The sequence below is a fragment of the Sinocyclocheilus grahami genome, unplaced genomic scaffold, assembly GCF_001515645.1.
Source record: "Sinocyclocheilus grahami isolate Dianchi unplaced genomic scaffold, SAMN03320097.WGS_v1.1 scaffold386.1, whole genome shotgun sequence".
NCBI classification, from domain to species: Eukaryota; Metazoa; Chordata; class Actinopteri; order Cypriniformes; family Cyprinidae; genus Sinocyclocheilus; species Sinocyclocheilus grahami.
In genome coordinates this window covers 141,353-163,817 of record NW_015505565.1, presented here as the reverse complement: position 1 = coordinate 163,817, position 22,465 = coordinate 141,353, and the positions used below count along the sequence as shown (strand labels likewise).

The following is a 22,465-nucleotide window of genomic DNA, read 5'->3' as shown; positions in this document are numbered from 1 at the left end:
AAAGATAGAGAGAGAAAAGGGAAAAAAAGAAAGAAAGAGGGAGGGAGATAAAGGAAGAGGACTTTAAGATTATATCATAGTCATTCTGTTCTGATTCACTCCGCCAACATAAAGCGGTCAGGTTATATGCACTGGCTTATTTTAGCATATGAACATCACATTTAATGATCATCACTCTGTCTTAGCAACCTCGCGGAAGACAATTTTTGATTATTAATAAAGGCTCTCATAGAGAGGCAGCTATACTCCATCTTAACTGGCAGAATAACAGATGTACCGAATTTATTGAGGACCAAACAAGGTGATAGTTTATCAGCCTGTGCACAATTTCTCCTGACAGCACAATGCCTCAGAAAGATTTACCATCGCTTTAATTCGCCAGCAAAAAGCGGCATTCATATTTAATAACAAAAATATCTATAATTTATGTTTTAATCAGCCTATTACATGAAGGAAATGGATAGTAATAAAGAAACCGGCAAGTATTTTTCTCCATTTTAGCAGTTTTGCGATTTTCTTTTGATAATAATTAGTGGGGATATATTTGTTATGTCCGTGTATATAGAGAGAATACTACGGTTTTAGTTCAGACATTTAGTAAATATTACATGAAATCAAATTCAGTGTGTATTATTGCATTTGCAATGTGATATGTAAGTGATAATGTACAGTCAGCCAGTTATTATGGCAAAATAAATCCTGACAGGTTGATCAGGACACCATCATACAGCGGGAGGTCTCGTATCACCCTAAAGTAGTTTATTTTGGATTAATGACCGGTTGACTGTACACCATCCTGCTCATTACATGATTACTTACCAATTAAAGAAATAAATGGACATGAGATATTGATTGCAGCTGAAATTATTCAATTACAAGAAAGAAAATGCTGAGTGATATGAGAGACATACTATAGCTGATGCTTTGTACAATGTTCAATTAAACAACCCAGTATATAATACAATGCAGATGGAAAGACATAAACTCACATGCTACATTTATGGCAAAACAATATTACCAGCAGCAATCCGTAATTTTAAAGGGGGTGGCACGACTGCTGCAGATGTCAAAATAAAATGTACTGTGCCACACATTAAGCCTTGTAAACTAAATAATACTACTTTTTCATTCCCGTTCATGTTCAAAAGTTTCTCAACAAGCCTGCAGGCAGATAACATAATCGAATCACAGGAAATCACAGGAAAAAAAAAAAACCTTATAAGATTTTCCCCCTTGAAATCAGTGCCTCAAGGCAATATGCTGGTCATACAGAATAATGTGTGACAGTCTCAGTGAAACGGAATCTAATCTGTATATTCTGATGCGCTGCTTGTCATTTTCAGTGTAAATTCTCATCAATGCATGTTTCTGTCTTATTAATGCGAGCAGTGAGAGTGAAATCACTCTGTGTGGTTCACATCCACACCACTAGATGGCCTCAATCCTTAATGGTTTCCTATTTGATGCAGCTCAGTGGGTGGGATTGTCTTTTGATAATTACAATAAAACGTATTCATGTGCAAACAATCTCTTCTCATGAAAGCACATGCTAATAATACTCGCTCGATCCACTTGCTGCTCTTCTTATATAAAACACTAACTATGCCCACTCTGTGCTCTCCTTGATGACCTGCGTGCCCACATGCACTACTTAGTTAACTAAAAACTTGTTGCAAACTTGTTAGGAACGCTATTACAAGCCTGCACATGAGTGCAAGCAATCGTGAAAATTGTTATTTGACATATTTACAACAGATGGAGGCCATTAGTTTAAAAAACACCAAAATAGGCTGCTGTGGGAACGTGCGGTCCTTTCGATTGATTTGTTGCTGATTGCAAAAGCTACATGTGGCATTTCGAAATGTACGGGGTGCGTATGAGAAGATCCCTTCGTGAATTCCCCTAATTCACACCTAACTGCAGCAAGAGAGCAAGCAGAGGACAAATCGCAACACCAGACTTCATTATACCCTCCCAGGAGATGTGTGTTTTTGTCTGGATACTCACAAGCTCTCTTTTTCTGACACACACACACACTCACACACACGCCCCATGTTGTCATCTCCAGCTGGGCCAAAGCTGGATGTTCCTTCCGCCTCTCATACCCTATAATGAAGACAGACTCTGCCCGTTAGCCCTATCCTCTTCCCATCAACGGGAACAATGGGGCAGCGTCTCCTTCACCCTCCTCTGTGCTCTCTAACAGCATTTCTCCAGGGCCAATCTCTCACTCCCTGCACATCTTTTCAGCTTTGTGGTCAGAGAAGTGATGTGAGATTTTGGTCCGCACTCCAGTGGTCTGTGACACGCCACGCCCTCCTCTAATTGAAGAACGACCTCTCTTTCACCCTTCCGTCCAGGCCGTTCCTTCGGGTAGCTGACCTCATCCTTCATTCGGGATGAGGCGGCTGGGACCAACACCAAGGGTGGCAGGCCTTTTGAGAACTCGGAAATGACAGCGTTGAATCAACCACATCCTGGCTAGGGGGAACATGGACATGAAGTCCGCAGAGCTGGGTAGATTTCTTACAAATTGTAATCCGTTACTGATTTCAAATTACATGACAAAAAATTTTAGTTAGTAACGTAATCCATTACATTACACATTTTAGGTAATGTAATCAGACTACTTTTAAATTACTTTAAGATTACTTTTGACCTATCTCGTTTTTCACATTGATTTAAATAGGATAATCCTATACCATATTGACATAAAAATACAAAGAGTAAGAAAATATATTCCATTTGTTGTTATCAACAATACAAAGTTTATTAAACATTACATTATGTCAAGGTTTCCCAAACTGGGTTTATGAATGATCTGCAGGGGGTTTATGAGTTTAATGAAAAGCTAATACTTGATTAAATGTGACCCTGGACCACAAAACCAGTCATAAGGGTCAATTTTTTGAAACTGAGATCTATACATTGTCAGAAAGCTGAATAAATAAGCTTTTCATTGATTTGTTAGGATAGGACAATATTTGGCTGAGATACAACAATTTGTAAATCTGGAATCTGAGGGTGCAAAAAAATCTAAATATTGAGAAAATCGCCTTTAAAGTTGTCCAAATGAAGTTCTTAGCAATGTATATTACTAATCAAAAATTAAGTTTTGTTATATTTACTGTAGAAAATGTACAAAATATCTTCACGGAATATGATCTTTACTTAATATCCTAATGATTAAATACTGCGAAAATCGCCTTTAAAGTTGTCCAAATGAAGTTCTTAGCAATGTATATTACTAATCAAAAATTAAGTTTTGTTATATTTACTGTAGAAAATGTACAAAATATCTTCATGGAATATGATCTTTACTTAATATCCTAATGATTAAATACTGCGAAAATCGCCTTTAAAGTTGTCCAAATGAAGTTCTTAGCATTGCATATTACTAATCAAAAATGAAGTTTTGATATATTTACAGTAGAAAAGTTACAAAATATCTTCATGGAATATGATTTTTAATTAATATCCTATTGATTTTTGGCATAAAAGAAAAATCTATAATTTTGACCCATACAATGTATTGCTGGCTATTGCTACAAATATACCCCAGCGACTTAAGACTGGTTTTGTGGTCCAGGGTCACAAATCATAAGAATGTTACATTAAAATAAATAATTTTAAAATTAATCAAAATATAACACTCACTCAAAAAACGTAAATATTTGATTTGTTTATCTGCATGTCATGTGACACGTCACAGAAGCATGAACATGCAAATGTGATATTTTTTATTATTAAAATATTTATTTTAAAATCTCAGGGGTACTTTCAATAAAAATATATTAGGTAAAAGAGGATCAGAAGACAGTAAATTTGGTGAATTTGTGCATTTTAATGTGTTTGAAAGACAAACGCCATCCAAAGTAATACATGGTAAAATAACTGACTAATTGATCATTTAAATAAATTAGTGTGTTTATCACTAGTTGATGGAATGTTGAAATGATTTTTGTAAATCCAGAGGTCAAATGCTGCATCGCCACTGGACTAATGACTGCTCTCTGTAAATGTCCACAAAACTGGAAGACATTCTGAATGTATAGAAGTGGTAGGCTATTTTAGAAAGGAAAATTTTAAATATGAAAAAGAGGAATAAGGGAGAATCATGGCATGTAATCATGTAATCCATAAAAAAGTAACTGTAGTCTGATTACGAGTATTTTAAAATGTAATTTAATCTAATTACAAATACTTAATTTTTGGAATCTGATTACGTAATCCAGAATAGATGTAATCAGTACCCAGTTCTGGAAGTCCGTAAGCATTTTTGAAGTTGGAAGAGGGGGCTCAGACTTTTGCAGGGGGCTTCTTCCTGCAACTTAAAGTGGGCATAGTTTAAGAGAGACACCCTACGTCCTACATTCAGTCCCAGGTGTGATAATGTCCCAGTTTCGTATAATTTTCTGTAAAAAAAAAAGAGAAGGTGGCTCTATTATGAATGCCTCAGGGGCTAAACATATGGGAGGGGAGAGCAAAATTGAGCCGTGACACCAAATCCCAGATTATCACAGAATAACAAATGTTTTGGGTGCTGTGCTCAGGATTCTGTGTTCGTTAAATGATCCCTAAAGCGAGCGAAGGATGGGGTGTCATTTAAAAGGAGGGCCTGGTTCCACACGGCTGGGTCTCGGCTGTTCCTGTCCGTCTTAAGCTTCATGTCACCTTTCCACCGAGGCCTGCAGTGCTGCTCTAAATATAAAGAACTAATACAACTGGATTCTCATTAGACTCAATGGGGGTTGTTATAGCAACACTGTTCTCTAGGGTTCTCTCGTTTCTTGTAGGCAATTAGATGACAACCAAGGTGCCATCCTGATTGACAGAGCATTTCATCTACTCTGGAATTGCAACGACCTCCTCTTGCCACACACAAAAATAATTCAGTTGTTTTGAACTTCAATATGTAGAATATGTAGTTTAGAGCTGTAGGTTTCTCGTTACCAAATATTTATTTATTTCTTAATACAAGACACTACAGGTGAGAAAAAAAACTCATAATCATCACCATACCCCAATTTGCATATTCATAGTACATTAAGTGAATACATTTTGTATGGCACGTTTTCTAAAATGTTGTTTAAATATGCAAATGAGGCATTACCTAATTAAAAATGCACAAATCTGAATATTGGATAAAGCCAGGTTCAAAAGTCTTGTTTTGTTGATATATTGGAGTTAAATGTTCTCACAGAGGGGGTTTTGAATATTTTCATCACTCTGAAAATACTGTAAACAGCCAGAAAAAAATATTTTTGACCAGGAATGAAATGTTATATAAAACAGGCAAATGATATATGAACAAACCCCTCTGTAAAAACCTTCATAATATTGATAGGAATAAAACGGGAAAGTTTGGTATATGTAAGCACTACTAAAGGTGAGATTTCTGGCTTTGTGATTGAGAAAAAAACCTTTAAAGATCTGTATTGTAAGTGAAATCTACAGATGAAAATATATATATTTTGGAATGAAGACAAGTTGTGGTAGCCAAATAGCCCACAATCTTAAAATTGACCGGTGCTTTAAAAAAAAGGTTTTGCCAGTGGTATCTTGCCTTTAAGTGGCGGTTTACCACAACATTGAAGCTCTATCATCATTTACTCACCCTAATTGTCTTTCCAAACTTGACTTTTTTCCTCTGCGAAACACAAGCTGTGAAAAAATATATTTTGGAGATTTAACTGTTTTTGCCTATATAACAAATGTAAATGGGGTCCAAAACCACCCCCATTGACTTCAAAATACCGCACAAAAAACTGCACATTTTGGAACAACATGAGAGTGAGTAAATGATGACAGATTTTAAATTTTTGGGTGAACTATCCCTTTAAGCGCTAAATAAATCGATGGAATAATTGTGATATTAGTAACAAGCAGAACGTTCCATCAAGAGGAGCCAAACAGACACACACATACACACAAAGGGCTGGGACGGTTGCTCCGGAAACCTGGAGGACAGAAGAGCCACTAATGATGTGTCTTATTTAGGAAAAGGTGCAGGCAGAAGCTTATGGAGTATGACGGAGTGTGTGTACCACAGCGGGGATGCCGATCTGCCATGGCATTCAGCTTAAATGAGCTGGTGCATCCAGGAAACCTCAGCCACTTTACATAAAGAGCCTCTCAGTAATGCTCAAGCTAATACCAAGGGAATGCGCTTAATTGGATAGAACACCCAGACATGCAATATACGCTCTCATAAATAACTTGTGTTTGATATTAGATCAAAATATCACACCATGTGTGACACGCTCCAGAGTGCATGTGCCCTTATGTTTGAGCACTGCAGGTTTGGTGAAACAGATACATTTGTTGTGTCCGCAGAATAATTCCACTTTGGCAAGCAGTTCTTGTTGTTTCACCCCCTCCTTCTCCTCTCTTTCTTTGTGTGTGTGTGTCTGTCTCTCTCTCTCTCTCGCGCTAGTGTTCGCTCGCTCTCGCAATCTCTCTTTATCTTCTGGTAAGGACCGGATCTGGTGAGATCATGAATCTTTTTGGCAGCAGAGAATTATTTTCCAAGTTCTCTAAAAACTGAAAATAGCACTCTGTCCTAGTTCCCCTCGAACCTGAAAACCACATGCATTCCATGGGCGTTGTCTACAGAAGATATCCAAGAAGTCATGCACATTGTCTCCCTACTGCTGAGGAAAAAAAAGGCAAACAAATACAAACGCCGGCCTGAATGCAATAACTCTCGCAGACAATATCATTTCATATTACAATCGACAAATCCAAGGCAGACTGGAGCGCTGCTATTTTTGTAGTGATCCTTGTCAACCCGTCACTGGGCTTCAATAGTAACACGTTCTTTCATGCATTGACTCTAATCTGAAGAAAAAAGCGTGGTAAACATAAAAAACAAACAAATGCAAAGGAACGAGTGGGCTGAGTTTGTCACAAAGAGAGCGTTTAAAAGAACACCTGTCTCCTTTATTTTGATGAATAAATTTAAATATTCAGTTTTTACTTCTGCTGCCATCTGTCTGCTTATCCTTTCAGATACTAAAGATAGCAAAGGCATGGTTTGCCATATGGCGCACTTATTCAAGAAAAAATGGCTGACGAAGACCAAACATTAAATCGTCTGTGGCCAGTCAAACTGTTCTCCACGCCACTCGTAAATTGCATAATGACCTGGCATATAGTTTGACGGTATGTAAAAATGACAGAGCGCATGAATGACTTGTACTCAAATTATGCGGGTAAGTGGATAGAGGAAGTAAGGGTCGCTGAGTTTCGACTGAGAGATACAAAATGGCATTTTTCCAAAGCACTGGCCGTTTCTATCTAAGCTGCTGGGTGGAGACAGGCTTAGTCCGCACTGACGGTATGAGGTCAGCAGACACTTTGCTGCCACTCAGAGCCATGTCACACGTCACTCATGTCTGACCATGTATGTCCTGCCCACTCAGACACAAGTGAAGCAGAAAATCAGCATCTGTCACTCTCTTTCACTTTCACCTCCATCCAAATGTGAGTGAGTGTGTGTGCATTTGTGAGCATATGAGTCTCTCGGGCTGCCCTGAGTCACTTTGACTGGATCCATCTAAAATATATACAACATATTATACTGTACAATAAAATATGGGAAAAAAGGATTCATATATATATATATATATATATATATATATATATATGGATCCATGTTAAATTTTTGCCATTTTAAAGGAACAGTTCACCTAAAAATGGAAATGATCTTTTTTCAGTGGAACACAAAGGGTGATTTTTTTGGAATAATATCCTGGCTAATCTTTTTCATACAAAGTGAATGGAACTGAATCTGTAATGCTCTACAACAACAAAAATACAGCATAATCTTATCATGAAACTGGTCCATATGAATTGTGTTCTATATTATATATAGTCTTCTGCTGACATATGTTTTGCCATACGAAAGTCTAAAATTTAAGTTATGAAAGTTAATAGATTGATTTTTGTTAAATGGACTACATACACTACCGTTGAAAAATGTGGGTCTTTTATTCAAAACGCAGGGACACATTACATTAATCAAAAGCGACAGTAAAGACTTCTACATAATAAATGCTGTTCTTTTTCATCAAAGAATCCTGAAAAAAATGTATCACAGTTTCCACAAAAAATATTAAGCAGCACAACTGTTTTCAACATTGATAATAATAATAAATGTTTCTTGGGCACCACATCAGCATATTAGAATGATTTCTGAAGGATTGTGTGACACTGAAAACTGGAGTCATGGCTGCTGAAAATCCAGCTCTGCTACTACAGAAATAAATTACATTTGAAAATATATTCAAATAGAAAATATTTAATTTTTTTAAATAATATTTCAAAATATTACTGTTTTTACTGATTAAATAAATGCAGCCAACATTAAAAATCATACCGAACCTAAACTTTTGAATGGTAGTGTCATATGAAGAAGTTGCATGAACTACAAAAATGGCATATTGATGCATTACACTATTGGTTCTCTCATCATAAATGTCTTTAGTGGTAATGACACCACTACAATCAAGACTGTGATATTATATGTTTATATGTTTTTTCCCATTATTTTTTCCCCCATTCACTTCCATTTTATTCTTCAAAAAGTCACACTTTGTGCACCATGGAAGAATGAGTCATACGAGTTTGAAACAAATAGGGTGAGTAACAATTTTTGAGTGAACTATCCCTTTAACATGGTCAATGTACCCGTTCTGCTATCACCGACATCTCAGCACAGGTGCTCTCCGAAAGATGTTTCCTTTCACGTCCTTTCTCTCCTTCTCTCACACACACATTCCCTATCCCCTTGTCAGTACTACTGTTCACACCTCTGTACCTCTCACTGCTGAGTTAGCTGTGATCATCACCATTCTTCAATTGGACTGATGTGCTCATTAGACTGCCCACACGCTCTCACACACACACACACACACACACACACACACACACACACACACACACTTTTGGCATTGAGAGTGTGAGAGGTCAGAAAGTGCTAATGAAACCCACCAAACCCCAGGGGTATAATCACTTGGCTTTGACTCGTTTACAGTCATCATCCATTTCTCCTTCGCTCCTGTCCTGCTTGGCGGCTTGCACGGCTGCCACAAATAGTCGGGTGGTCCACAGGGCATTTGGCCATGGGTTCGAGCAGCTGGCAAGCTCATCTTGAGCAGAAGAAATTTATTTAATAGGCCATTACCCCTTAAAATGCGCCGTTATGCTGAGTGAAAGAATGTGCACCAATGTTTTCTTTTTCTGTACAGTGCCTGTCTCACCGTTCCTTACAGTTCTCGCTCTCCATCTTGTTATTTCTCTCTCTCTCTCTGCATGAGCAAGTGGCTCAATGATTTGGGGTGAACGATGACTAATGATAATCCCCAGTGATGGTGATATGATGAGATTTAAATGAACTCTGTCACAAGTGTTTAGGGTTATAAGCAGAAACGGGGGGTGGGGGGGTGGTTTGGTGCGCCACTGTCTGTTTGAAAAATCAGGACATCAAGGGCCACTCGTTAATATGGTCAATGATCCTAAGTTAATTCACTTTCAGAAAGGCAGTCTCTGGATAATGATATCCTCCAAGCCTACAGACAGGTTTATCAAAACATTCCGTTACATCACCGAACAGTCTCGCCATTAATGTCAATACTGACATACTTAATCTTGTCAGTGCCTAAATATAATTTACGGAAATGGAAGGGAAAATCTTTTTTCCTCTTGTTAATTATGGGGTAAAAACAGTACTGGATAGCTATAATGATTTCAACTGCTTTATGGATGGTTAACGATGTAGGTACAGCTAATTTACCCTCCTACACAAGGCTGATTCATTTAGTAAATACCTTTTATGCTGGCTTAGCAGTCATCAGTCCAACAAGCATCAAAAATGGCAGACGTAGCACTGCAGAGACTCCACCAGTCACACATTAGAATTAGCCTAGATATCCACCACTAATCGCATCAAGACATTAAGGGCCTTTCATTTGCTCATAAACATTCCCTGCCATCCCTATGCCAAAAAGCCATATATCAGTCATGGATGCCTGATTAATTGTCATGCCAATATATGGAAATATATAATCTGTGATAATCTTAATTACAGGCATTATGTAAAGTGTTACATATCTTGGGCTTACGCAACTCCTGCAAGTTCATTTTAAGATGCATTTCACGAAGACATCACTGCTACCTACCACCTTCCATTCTCAAGCGAATATCTGAGCTGAGATGCGAGAAACACCATGTTCTGAGTACACGAGATGGTAAATCATAACCAACAGTCTACTGGGCATCTGATATCATTCTCGCGCTCTGAGCTTGTGTGATTTTGCTGATCAATAACACATACTGAAACAACATATACGTGCTGCAAATTTACATAGGGCACAGGGTTCACATGTACGTGCATGCAAATTAAACCTGTTGCTGCTTAAAGGGGTCATATGATGCGATTTCAAGTTTTCCTTTCTCTTTGGAGTGTTACAAGCTGATTGTGCATAGATAAGTCTCAAAACCAAAGAGATATTCTTTATCAAAGTTAAGACTCTGCCACGCCCCCCTAAAACGGCTCGTTCTAACAAGCCCCCACATGTCTACCTCACTATGTGGAAATATTAGCATAATGCCGCCAAATGTTCAAGCAAAGAAAGAAGGCGTGGTTTCAGTAACCGCAGTTAGTGTTGAAGCAGCCATGTCAGAGAGACGCTGTGTGTTTCTAGACGAAAGCAAAAGCACTTTATTTGGCCTTCCGAAAGTAGATGCATTTAGGAATCTTTAAGATTACTTACAACAGAACAGCAATGGATTTTATGGACGACCGTTTCATGAACCTAGGAGAGGAGGTAATTCTGACTTTGCTATGACAATCTGGCACTTCTGAATCAGCTACTGTTTTGTTGTTAGTTTAAGTATTTGCTATTGACTGTTCAAATGCGGAGTTTTGCGCATCGTGTGTGTGTGTGTGTGCATTTATTTTGAAAGATGAAGCTCGCGATTATGGTAAGGGGCGTTACATTTCCGACGAGTGCTTGCGGTGTTCGGCCAATCACAATGCACTGGGTCAGCTGGCCAATCAGAGCAGACTGCGCTTGTCGGAAGGAGGGACTTTGTAGAAAACTAAGCGTTTGAGAGAGGCGGGGCATAGAGGACCTACAATAATGTACAGTATTTGAAAAATAATGTGTTTTTTGAACATTAAAGCATGTCAACATATTCTGTTCCACCAAATACACAAAATAATGATCTTTAAAAAAGCATCATATGACCCCTTTAAGCTTTTGGTGTAGAAAATGTCTTTTATAATAGAAAAAGTTCACTAGAAATAAAATTCTGATTGATGATTTTTTTTTCTTCCATGAAACACAAAAGCAGAAATTCTGAAAAACATGCTGGTTTGCACTAGTGTTATTATCGTTAACAGAAACTATGACGAAAAATGTTTGTTGACTATTTTTTTTCCCATGACTAAAACGAGATGAAGACGAGACGACAATAAGGTCAGTAAATTATAACTATGACTATATCAACATGCAATTTCGTTGATGATAAAAGACGAGACTAAAATGTATTACAAAAATAAAAACTTTACCAAAATCTCTTTTTATTTTTGTCTAAAAAGGGAGACAAAATATTATTGAGGACTGCTGTACACGCCTCTACTATGAGAGCTTTCATGTGTGCGGTTGCCAGATTTCAAGAGCTCAAATCCCTGAATCAGAGCTTCTCTGTTACAAGAGAACAGATACTATTTAAACTGAACTTAGCTGGATGATGACATCACTGAATTCAATGATGAACTGCCTTTAATTGAAAATTGAGTGTTTACTATTATCCTTTTGCATTGACACACTATTTTTCTATTTAATACTGTAAAGCTGCTTTGACACAATCTGTATTGTTAAAAGTGCTATATAAATAAAGGTGACTTGACTTGACAAGGATACGTTTTCTGCCCAGTGTTTTATTTATTTTTTGCAATCTGGCAACCATGCGCAGGTGCTTGCTCTTCATTGTGAAAGCGCCGCTGACGATGATCTGAAAACAGCGACAAGCAAGCTGGAGTTTAGTGATCTAAATCAAAGTGTCATTCAGCCGGTCTGTGTTCTGTCATGAGATCTCGACTATAATGTTTGCGATTGCGGTTGCTGAATAAATGCATATACTCAACCGCTGTTGTTTTAACTCTTTCCCCGCCATTGACGAGTTATCTTGTCTTTTACAAGAAAACGCTTCCCCGCCAAAGACACATTTTTTACGTCTTTTCACTGTTATACACTCGGGGGCGCAATTACGCATCTTCTGAACAGTACAAAACCTCCCGAACAAAAACAGACGTGAACAGGATGGAGAAACGAGCGATCTCTTATGTAAACAGATGCATATGAAAAATAATGTGATCATCAGCAATAGACAGCATATAAATGAAAACTGCATAATGTTACGGAGTAAAATGTTGATGCAGGAAGTGGTATATGTCTGTGCAAGCTTTGGAGGTGTTGATGGAAGTGATTTACTGGATTTATGCTTTGATAATCATACTGAATATTATCCAGATGTAGTTTTTGATAAAAATTGGATTTTCTCACCTTTTTACTCAAAATTCTGCATTTTTTTATGAAACCTATCTATATTCAAGTGTTGATAAAAAAAATAATGCCTTAAGCTAGAATAAAACTGACTTGTTTTTTTTATATATTTTTTTAAACTTTTTTTGTTTAAAAGTAGAGGCTTTGATCTTTATTTTGATGTATTGCATATTCAAAAATTCATACAGAAAAATATACTGGAGGCCATCAAATTTGAGTGAAAATTAAAATCACTGGCGGTGGCTGGCAACTTTAAAAAAAAATGCTGGCGGGGAAAGAGTTAATAGAGAAACCTTGGCTATTGCAAAATTGAATTATTGGAATTACTATTAGGAATTTCACTTTTTTTTGTTTTACCAGTTTTCATAATATAGACAGAGAGCGTGCATAAGTCTTTGATATTAATTTATATAATAAATCAGTACACTAGATGAGGTAAACCATGTGTATGAGTCAGCATTCTATTGATTTGTGCTTTACTGGTGAAAGTGCAATACCTGAAAAATCATTACGATTATAATTTTGAGCAAAAATTATTTTATCATTTCAACCATTATACAACATGACGAAAATATGATTTCATTGACTAAAACTAGACTAAAATGCTCAGACATTTCATGGAACAAAAACAGGACAAAGTTAACTAAATATGATACAGTAATAACTAAAACACATTTGAAACAGGACTAAGACTAAAAATGGCTGCCAAAATTAACACTAGGTCACACTTTTCCCTGCAATTAAAAAATGATGGGGACTGAAGCCTTTAAGCATCAAAATGAACACAAAAGGATTATACAATCATAAAAAGATATATAGACAAAACTAATTTGTTTTTTCAGTTCTCAATTACTTTTATTTTATTTAACCGAATGGTCAGCATACTCTTTAAAAAAATTACTTATGTTAGGGGGGGACAAAAGAGAGAAAATCGTACAGATTTGGTACGATAAATCAGATGAAGGCGAGTAATGACAGAGTTTTCATTTTTAGGTGAACTACCCCTTTAAATAAAAGTGTGACTTCGTACATCGGGGCATTGCAGCACTGAAGCTGAAGTCATATATAGACACCAGCACGAATCGTAAACTCCAGGGCTCAGCTGGAGAAATCATTACCTCACCGCGCTCGGAACGCATTTGCTGAAGCAGTCGTGCAACAGTCACGCCATGATGCCACCCCTGAGAGAGCTCGCTGATTCTTCTGGGAATCAAGTTTGTGATTACAGCAGGAGTGGGTGTCAAAAAAAATAGAACGCAGGAAAAATAAATAAATAAAAACACATACAACTCTTCGAAGCTCAGTGCCAAACACTTTCCCGCCCCCCTTGCCTCCACCTCCTCCACCTCCCACTCCTCCAGCACAGCATGTCATAGGAAATGCAGGTTCTATCAAATAGCATCCTCTGAGCAAGCGTTGGTAGCGCCTTCTATTCTAAACATTATACAGATTTTATTCATGAGGGCGGTCTAAGGCGCTGGAACTTTCTAAAACAGACCAGAATGAATGCTGGAGGAGGCGTAGAACACTATGATTACCCTAATGATCATTCACAGGGCTCGTTGGGAGCATGATTTTCTGTGAATTTCTACTCTGGGATTTGTGTGAGAATGAATGAACAGCAGGAATTCTCAGGGGAATCTGTGTAGGTTTGAGCAAGTTCAAACAGTTGAGACCAAAAGTCTGAGACCATATTGAAATTCTGGGATTTTTTCATTTAAACCTGGAAATAAAGATTTAAGATTTTGAAACATTTAAAACAAAACAGAAATTTTGACATGAAATGAACAAGAACCACACTAGTCTATTTTTCTAGTCTACTTCAAAATTCCACGTTTAAATCAATGATTTGAGAAAAATCTAAATTTCAGAGTTGAAAATAAAAAATGATTAGCGTACATTTTACAAAAAAATGCTACTTCAGTGTTCCTGTCTCAAAATTCCAAGTTTAAATCAATATGTTATTTGCTGATCCATTGTAATTATTTGTGAAATTTAGTAACAATTTCTGAGTAAAAATGTATCGACACCAAATTTTCATGACATAAAATGTTAAATAAATAAAAATTCAGAGTAAAAAATAAAACAAAGATTAATGGAGTACATTTTACAAGACAATACTCCCACTCTTTCTGCTTCAAAATTTCAAGTTTAAATCAATGTGTTATTTGCGGAATCGTTGCAATTATTTGTGAAATTTAGTAACAATTTTTAAGTAAAAACTATTTCAACACCAAATTTTCATGACATAAGATGTAAACAAAATTCAGAGTTGAAAATAAAACAAAGTTTAATGGAGTACATTTAACAAGAAAATACTCTCACTCACCAAGTTCAAATCAATGTGTACTTGCAGATTCTTTTCAAATATTTGTTACATTTACTAGTTATTTCTAGTATCAAGTCCAAAATTATTTACGTGTATTCAAGATTCTGCAACAGTTTCTGGTCTAAATGACTATATTTGTGGCACCTATCATGCGACTCTTTGCACAGTCGGTCAGATGTTCTTTCTACTCACTGAATAATTCTCAAATAATGCTAGATAACAAGATCATCAGGTTTGACACAAACTTGTGGAATTCATGCAGCTTGTTGCTGTTGCATTAAAGAGAAAGGGGGTTGCAATAAATACCAAGAAAATCTGAAATTCATATAATTGATTGAAATAAAATTTTCACTTGAATTGTTATGGTGTGTTCACACCAGATGCGAAGCGAATATGCGCATCGCGTCACTCACTCTAGATTACTCGCGGGATGCTTTCCGTGTCACTCGTGCGAATAAAAACAGAGCGATCAACCATGGTGGAGATAACTACAATCGCTGTTTTGTACCTGTTGTCAAAAAGTCCCAAATACAATGGAAAGCCAAACGCCGACGTGTCTGGGTTCACAGCACCATCCAGAGGAGGATGAATAACGTTAGGATCCTGTATTAATGTGTGTGTTACATTTTACTACTGTATATATACACTGATATTACTATTATTTTTATTATTGATAGCAGCATCTCTGTAGCAATGCTAATAAAATACAACTACCACTACAACTGATTTTAATTGTTTTCTATGCTCCAGATCTATATAATAACTGACTGCTACAATAATGCTGCCATTGTCTGATTCAACTGGATGTGTCAAAAAGTTCTTTGCTGATTGGCTTGCGCGAGAAATCGTCACACAAATTTTCCGCTCCAGTTGAAATTTTTGAACTTGCGCGAAAGATGCGATTGAGGCGAATATCGTGTGTTCCCTGCAAACGCGTCGCGCACTTCGCTTCGCCCGGCACGAATTCGCCTCTATTCTCATCTAAAATGCATCTACTCGCACAATAATTACATTTGCGTCTGGTTTGAACACACCATTATGCTTTGAAAAAAGGATGTATTTTTACTAGTGGCCTCAAAGTTTGTAACCCAACAATAAGTGTGTGTGTGTTTGTGTAAGACTTACAATCTGAAGCTGCAGGTAGTCTCCCAGGCCGGAAGAGCTGTCCACCCTAACCAGCAATGCATCCTTCTGCTGGGTGCTAAAGCCGACAGCCAGTCGGTCAGCTCGTGTGCTCGGTCTGTCGTTGGGCGGCCATGTGTACACAATGAGCCCTCCATCACGTCCGAATATGTATGTGGTTCCCGCTGCAGAACGAGAAAGAAAGAGAGAGAAACAGAATATTAAATACAAGAACATCAAAGTAAGTGGGAAAAGTATTTCCATTTTGCATGTGTGTGCGTGCGTATGCACGGCTCTGCTCCATTACACGAAGCGCAGGAATATCTTGATGAACCCATCAGAGTGCCAGACGGCCCCTGCCGGTCCATGATTGGCTAAATTATAGCCCTTATGTGACCCTCGCTACGCTGATGTCACCAGGAGCACCTGTGTCTGCCGAAGCATGAGCTAAACAGAGTCGCTCTTGCTACAACCACTCAACGCACGCAACCCCCCCATCCGAGCCCGGAGCTGATTGAGCTGATTACAGCCGCACTCTTCACCCGCCGACACACCGGACAATCAATCCAGCCCCACGGCCCCCAGCCCAGCACCTACTTCTGCATGCATTTATTCTGCCAAAGGTGGGCAAACATGATACGGACCAGACAGCTATTCCTGCTCAGCGAGACGCATGCTAATGCCTGATGGAGCTAATTACAGTGTCAGAGGCAGGTAGCTTACTGTGAGCAGGGTCACTGTGATTCAAAGCCTGCAGGGATGTTTCTCCGGGTTTTTGCATCGAGAGATAGAAAGAAACGGTACTAATGGAGTTGATCTCATTAAATGGTGGACCGCGCTAGCTCTTTTGATCAGGCGTGACTTCAATAGCAAAACGGGGCGAAAGCGCTTTGATTGTGGCAGGTGCAGTCAGGGTAATGTTCGCAGAGCAAAGAGCTCATCAACCTCAAGATAACAGCCTCGGGAGATGCGAGACACACTTCAACACTCTTCTCTTGGCGGAGCGTGACTGCTGCGCTTCTGAGCTCCAGATGCAGATAAGACGGATGGCGAAGCAGCACGGGGAAAAAACCCAGAGGAGGCCGGAGCTCTCAGAAGAGCAAGAGGCCCCCCAGTTAAAGTGCTGAGAGTGGTTTCAAAAGGGCTGGGTTATTTCCTGGCATGTTCCTATATTTGCAGAGCCGTGCTCATTAGCTCCACTCTGTGTGATTTTCACCAGCGGGCTCTCGCCGGCCCCCTTGAACGAATCTCATTGAGACTGTTTCACACCGTGTCAGCGATCGGCTTGACCCCCTCCGGGGCAGGCACATTCGCTTACACGGGTACACAAATGTTCACAAGCGTGCACGGATTCTCGCGCAAGCTAACGCCCGGTTAGTGACGACTCCCTTGACGGGCTTGTTCCAAATGCAGGGAAAAGAGCTCTGCTCATTAGCGGGGCTCAGATGGTTGAACTTCACACACACATATGCGCACAGGCCATCATGGATGTGAAGCGGATAGGGATGAGATTTCGACTCCGTTGAAATCTGTTTCGTGCGAACCACTACGGCTGCCTGCCTCATATCTGTCGCTCAGTGTGACGACAATTCGCAGCTGTGGGTGAGTGAATGGATTTGCCGGGAAGGGAAGCATAAAGCTGTGCAGAGATTTATGTGCACAAATGGGCAATGCACAGTGCACTGAAAGTTAAAATCAGTGCAATCAACTTTTAAAAATACAAGTTGACATCTGACTCATACATGCATTTAAAGGGATAGTTCACCCAAAGATGAAAATTCAGCATCATTTACTCACCCTCATGTCCTTCCAAACATCTATGACTTTCTTTCTTCTTGTGAACAACAAATTATATTTTGAAGAATGTCTCATCTTATTTTGTCTATACAGTGGAAGTCAGTCAATTGTATAGACAAATAAAACCAAAATATCTTCGGTTATTTTTGGTAACACTTTATTTTAAGGTGTCCTTGTCACACGTTACATGTACTTACTATTATAATAACAATGAATTATGCATAATTACATACAAGTAACAATAAACTAAACCCTAGTCCTAACCCTAACCATATAGTAAGTACATATAGTTAATTAATATTACTCATTACTTAAATGTGTAATAAGGACACCTTAAAATAAAGAGTAACCCTAAATTGTAAGTTGTCCGTTTTAAAGAGTAATTACAAAAATAAGTACTGAATGATAATTACAACATGTACTTACTATAATTTATAATGGATTTTGTTGAGGATCAGTTGCCAAATTTACTGTTATACACTGTGAAATAAAGTGTTTCCATATCTTATGTTGTGTTTCCCAGAATAACGTAAGTCTTGCAGGCATGGAACGACATGAAGATGAGTAAATAATTAAATGTTTGAGCCAACTATCCCTTTGAAGGACAACAGATCGTAAAATAAACCCCTAAAAGAGTGATTACTACCTTATTCAGAGAGGGCTGACTGAACATTATCCATTTATTTTTAATGCAGCCACTATAGTAAATAAATGAGCATGAATTATTGATTTGTGCTGAAAATGTCTTTTTTTTCATTAAAAAAAGAGACTGCAAAGTGGTATGAGAGACAAAAAACAGAGATCCTGCTGGGTTCTTGAAGGCGTGGTATAGTGACACTTGTTTCAAAACCAATATATGTTGCACAAGTGGGAAATTTGGGTTTGAATCTGGCCTGCGTCAAGCCTTGATCCTATTCTCCCTTTTTCTCTTCATCATTTCCTCCACATTTGCTATCAATTAAATTGGCGAAATGCTGAAAATATCTGCTGGATTCTGTGTTCGTGCAGTCGGCTCTTATCCCAACTACTTGGGAGCTTCTCCAAGACACCCTCTTTTCTTTCTTTCTTTCTTTTCTTTTCTCCCTCAGCCTGACTTTTCACTCCCATCCCTGATGTGGTTAAGGAGCTTGCTGCCCTCCCTCTATCGGGGTTAAACCTCTTCTCTGAAGTCTATTTTCTGATGCTGTTAAATGAGGCAGGCTCTTTGTGCAAGCCAGACCATTAGCCCCTTAAATATGTTCCATCATCTCGGCTGGGTGGGCAGCTGGGTCTGGGTTTTAAAGAAGACCCTCGCTACCTAACAACCGTGGGGGTCTTTCCACTCCAGCACCCTTCTAAGGTCAATCAGCGGCAACAAGCAAAGGAGAGAGGGCCGACTGCCGCCCCATAGAAGAGCTTGTGTGAATGCTTGGGAGAGCAGTTCTAATGAGATAGATATTACCTGGCCCTCTGGAATCCCATCATAGCCGTAATCTCCTTTAGGTGCTGGTGAAATTAAATTACGCACCAGCTTCTTCTGCCAGGGTCTCAGAGGCTCCATATGGATCCATCTCCACTTTTATACACAAGCTAAAAGACTACTTTTGCTTAAAGGAATAGTTCACCCAAAAATGAACATTCTGTTATCATTTATTAGCCCTCCTGCTGTTGGCATACAGGTTTGGAACAACATGAGTGTGATTAAATTATGACAGAATTTTCATTTTTGGATGAACTATGCCTTTGAAGACCCTTTCAACCCAAAGGAGTGTAATGATAAAGATATACACGCTGGGGGCTCAGCTAGAATATTTTAAACTCACGTGCGAAAGGGTTAAAAATCTGTCTAAATTTTTATAAATAGCAGAGTCCACACCACAACTACAATGGCACAATGATATTGTTGGAATCATTTTGAGAATGACTGATGAGTTGGTGTGGACTCTAACATAGTTATCTTTGTAATTATCATTCTTAGTGTGACCTGGCCTTAAGACTCTTTATTTGCACAAAAGTTCCCATCAATGTAGCCTATCAGTTAGCATACATGCTCTGACACATTGAGACATAATGAGACATCCCCTCGCCCCCTCTTCAAGCTATAATTTAATGCATAAAAAAAGTTATGAGGATGGAACAATTCATATTTTATCATCTGATTTCTTGGATCCATGTTTAAATGTAAAATCATTTACATCCAATACAGTCATTGTCTTGGGGGCTTATACGCAGCAAATCATATTGCTGAAAACACAATATTTATAAGCTACACTGAGCTGATTTTCCATCAATAAACGTTTCAGAAACACAAAACATTGTGCACATGTCTTGGAATGGGGAATGAATTGAGCTCCCACTCTATTCTGCTTCATGTCCCTAGATGCCTCTTTCCTTAGAACAGACGCATTGTGAAGGCCCTGGCAGTTTGGTCTAAAATTACGGTGCATTGTGTTGGGTTGCCCACCTCCTACTTGCATGCTAGAATGAGGAACATCAGTCAAACTCTGCAGGGTTGGAGTCATTCACCCGTTAGGCAAACACACACACTACAGTACAGTTCTGCACATCAAGTGTGTACACGTAAGTACACACATACACACGCAAACACACATGCACCCCACTGGTATGAAAATGCTGTCAAAATAAACAGAAGGCAAAGTGAAGACCCCACATAGAGAAGTACACAAAAATCAAAAAGTAACACTTCAAACCACCAAAAATGAAATGACGTGCTGTACTGTAACATTCACAAGTCTCAAGAGCATTGCAAGTGACTTAAGTGTGTTTCAAACCATATGGATAAAAATGTGTACAGTGAGGTCCAGAAGTCTGAGACTACTCTTAAATAATATTTTTTTTTGTAATGTTAAAAAATATATATTTTTTCAGCATAAAAATTTGAATGAGATGAATTTCAAAATGTCTTGGTATACACTTTGTTCCCATGCAGCTATAAATATAATTAATTCATTCAAATTGTACATGTTTCTGTTTCTTTCCAGGCTAAAACAAAAAGGTTCTGGACCCCACTGGATGCTTTACAGGTATGTGGTGTATTGTTTTCTGTGTGTTTTGCTAGCTTATCCACCTGGCAGGTTATGGACAGAAAATTGTTTTTTGTTCCATTATGCTGAGAAGAATAGGTGTGTGTTTGTGTTTGTGTGTGTGTGTGTGTGTGTGTGTGTGTGTGGGCGAGTGTGAGTGTGTTGATGGTTTTTTATGTGAAGCAATTATAATGTTTACGTGAAATATGAGTCTGTGACATTGTATTTGTTTATTAAACATTCAGTGCGAGCTGTGCTGCAACTACAAAACTGAGGCTTCTGCAATAATAAACAGGCAATTAAAAAGTGAATTACTGCAGCTCCAATTACCAGACTGACACCACAGCGCTCCACACCAACTGGGTAATTACAGGCAACAGCTCGAGCGGAACACTGGCCAACCTAAGAGCGTGCGGATGTGTAGATGAATGTGTGTATCTTTGCATATGTGCGTGTTTGATGATAGTAAACTGGCCGTTATCTTCAGCAGAAGCAGCCAGAGAGAAACGTTCGTAAATTTGACTGCGGTTTCTCCCTTCCTCCCTCCAGGAATCGACTTAAGGCGCAGGTTTCAAAACGAGACGACATGTTTATGACGGGTCTAGTGCAACGCATGGTTTTATTGTCTGCCCATGAAGGAATCCTCCGGCTGACTGACAGAGACTCAGTCTCTTGTTGGGAGAGTTTAGGCTCTATGGTGGGTGGGTGGCTGCCTCGGGACGCAGTCGAGAGTCTACACGGACAGCTCTAATACTGTTCAGTTCCTGCACGCCTCATGGGTTTGATTTTTACATGCATCATTGGCACTGTCAAAACATTTTCCTTTACTTTCTTTAATACTCAGTTTTCATTGTCAGACCTGAGGGGGCTGAATGAATCAGAACTAATAAAACAATAAAACCCACTGTGAAATGTAAAGTCTTCCGATTTATTTCATGTTTAGTGCTACGTAATTCAAGGACAATAGCCTGGCACAAACTGAATTTTATACAGATCTGGATAGCAGTGCGTTATATAGCACATTACAGCAGTACAATTTACCTTTGAGGATACTAGCCGCAGCCGACTCTGTGCTGCTTCACAGACCCAGTCAATACAATGAGCCATGGCTGGAGAAAAACCAGCGGTTCATACGTGAAAAGAGACCACTGAAGAGTAAAAGAGGCAGGGAGCACTGGGGTTTGTGGTCGTGGTAGAGCTCTGGTATTTCTCCTGCTGACCTTTCCAGGGCCAATTAGGGTAGAGCTGGGAATGAGCGGTCAGTGCTGTGCTGGCTGAAAGCCTGTCTGCTGTGGCACTTTAGTGGATGTTGTTTTGATTTGCTTTGTGTTTTTATAACGAGCTTTTGGCTCCTGAGCTCCACCAGGGGGTTTAGGAGACGATGAGGCTTAAGTTTCAGGGTGTGTGAGCGTGTAAATTATCCTGTGAGTGTGTATGTATGTGTTGATCTTTGTATATGATTTGCATTTTGTATTTACTAGAATAAAAGCATAGAAAACAGTGAAAAAATTAAAGATGGGATGACAGAACAAGAAAGAAATAACAGTAAGGAAGGAGTATTTAGGAATGGAAATATAAAAGAAATGAAGATGGAGAAAGCAAAAAGAAAAGAAAAAAGGTAA

The 22,465-nt window shown here is 38.6% G+C and overlaps 1 pseudogene; it reads right to left on the bottom strand.

The window, feature by feature from the left end:
• Positions 1-22,465, bottom strand: part of LOC107550039 (neurexin-1a-like) — a 116,525-nt pseudogene that overhangs the window by 26,183 nt on the left and 67,877 nt on the right.